Source organism: Pantherophis guttatus, chromosome 3 (assembly GCF_059756535.1).
Source record: "Pantherophis guttatus breed Tessera chromosome 3, ASM5975653v1, whole genome shotgun sequence".
In the NCBI taxonomy this organism is placed as follows: domain Eukaryota; kingdom Metazoa; phylum Chordata; class Lepidosauria; order Squamata; family Colubridae; genus Pantherophis; species Pantherophis guttatus.
The window spans coordinates 7078917-7081253 of NC_142065.1; positions in this window are offsets into that span (position 1 = coordinate 7078917).

Sequence of the window (2337 nt, forward strand, 5' to 3'; positions counted from 1 at the left end):
CATGTCTGACAAATGGCAGTCCAATTTCTTCTTGAAATCCTCCAGTGGTGAAGCTCCCATAACTTGTGAAGGCAAGCTGCTGTGATAGTGTGTTGGGACATGGAAGTGAAGGAAACTTGTAGGCAGGGGTGAAATGCTACCGGTTCGCACCGGTTTGGGTGAACCGATAGCAGTGGCGATGTGTGGTTTGGTGAACCGGTAGCGGCGGCAGCGCGAAGCTCCGCCCACCCACCTGGACGTCGTTACTTCCTGGTTTTAACCAGGAAGTAATCTGTTTCTGACCCTCTGCACATGCGCAGGAGGCTTTGCGCATGCGCAGAGGATCCAAAATTGCATGTGATGCGCGCGTGCACGCAGAGCGCGCACTTCCGAACCAGTAGGGAAGGTAAGTAGATTTCACCCCTGCTTGTAGGCAAGGGATGTGTAGGCTAAACTATATGATGAACGATTAAGTGAATTTTGTTCAGTTAGTCACACGGTTGTTAAATGAATCTGGATTCCCCAATGACTTTGCTTGCCAGAATGTCGCAGAAGCTGATCCCATGACCCCAGGACACTGCAAGCGTCATAAATATGAGTCAGTTGCCAAGCCTCTGAATTTTGATCATGAGACGCTGGGGATGCTACAATGGTCGTAAGGGTGAGAAACGGTCATGAGTCACCTTTTTTCAGTGCCGTTGTAACTTTGAACCGTCATTAAATGAATTGTTGTAAGTCGAGGACTACCTATAATGGTAAGCAAGCAGAAATAAAAGTTAATTTCTGACATTCCTTGTTGTTGTTGTTCTTGTTGCCTGTTGCAATCTCGTTTTTTTCCTGTGCTCTCGTCATTACAGCTTGACAGACTTGAACATTGGGTGCTATCTAACAAAATAAAATTCAATGGGGAAAAAAAGGAAGGTTCTACATTTAGGCAAGAAAAACAAAATGCACAGGTACGGTATATGTGGTACCTTGCTCAATAGTAGTAACTGTGAGCGGGATTTTGGAGTCCTAGTGGACAACCACTTAAATATGAGCCAGCCTTGTGCTGCAGCTGCCAAAAAAGCCAACAGAGTTCTAGGCTGCATCAACAGAGGGATAGAATCAAGATCACCTGAAGTGTTAATACCCCTTTATAATGCCTTGGTAAGGCCACACTTGGAATACTGTGTTCAGTTTTGGTCGCCACAAGGTAAAAAAGATGTGGAGACTCTAGAAAGGGTGCAGAGAAGAGCCACAAAGAGGATTAGGGGACTGGAGGCTAAAACATATGAAGAACGGTTGCAGGAATTGGGTTATGTCTAGTTTAATGAAGAGAAGGACCAGGAGAGACATGATAGCAGTCTTCCAACATCTCAGGGGCTGCCCCAAAGAAGAGGGAGTCAAGCTATTCTCCAAAGCACCTGAGGGCAGGACAAGAAGCAACGGGTGGAAACTAATCAAGGAGAGAAGCAACTTTGAACTAAGGAAGAATTTCCTGACAGTGAGAATTCAATTCAATTCAATTCAACTCAATTTTTTTTTAAAAAAAATTGATTTATATGCCGCCCTCCTCCGGAGACTCAGGGTGGCTTACAATGCGCTAAGCAATAGCCTTCATACTTTTTGTATATTTATACAAAGTCAGCTTATTGCCCCCATAATCCGGGTCCTCATTTTACCTACCTTAGAAAGGATGGAAGGCTGAGTCAACCTTGAGCCTGGTGAGATTTGAACTTGCATTCAATTCAATTCAATTCAATTCAATTCAATTCAATTCAATTCAATTCAATTCAATTCAATTCAACCTTTATTGTCCAAAGCACAACCCGTGTACAATGAGATTGGCTGAGCCTCCCTTCGCGCACTGCCCCCCCCCCATCCGACATAAATACATATCAATAACTCACAGTGAAAGAACAATTAACCAGTGGAACAACTTGCCTCCAGAGGTTGTGAATGGCTCCAACACTGGAGGTCTTTTTTTTTTTTTTAAGAAGAGTTTGGACAACCCTTTGTTTGAAATGGTATCGGGTTTCCTTGCCCTAGCAGGGACGGGGTTGGACTAGAAGACCTCTAAGGTCCCTTCCAACTCTGTTATTCAGCCTTGGTGCCTTGGTGGCGCAGCTGACTAAAAACTGCTGTTAAAGTAGCACTTAGTTGCCAGCTGCCTGCAATTACTGCGAGTTCAAATCTCACCAGGCTCAAGGTTGACTCAGCCTTCCATCCTTCCGAGGTAGGTAAAATGAGGACCCGGTTTGTGGGGGCAATAAACTGACTTTGTATAAAATAGAACACCGCTTGGGGGGGGGACAAAAAGCCGTATTGAGCAGGTATATACAAACGTATGAAGGCTATATATATATTTTTTTTGCT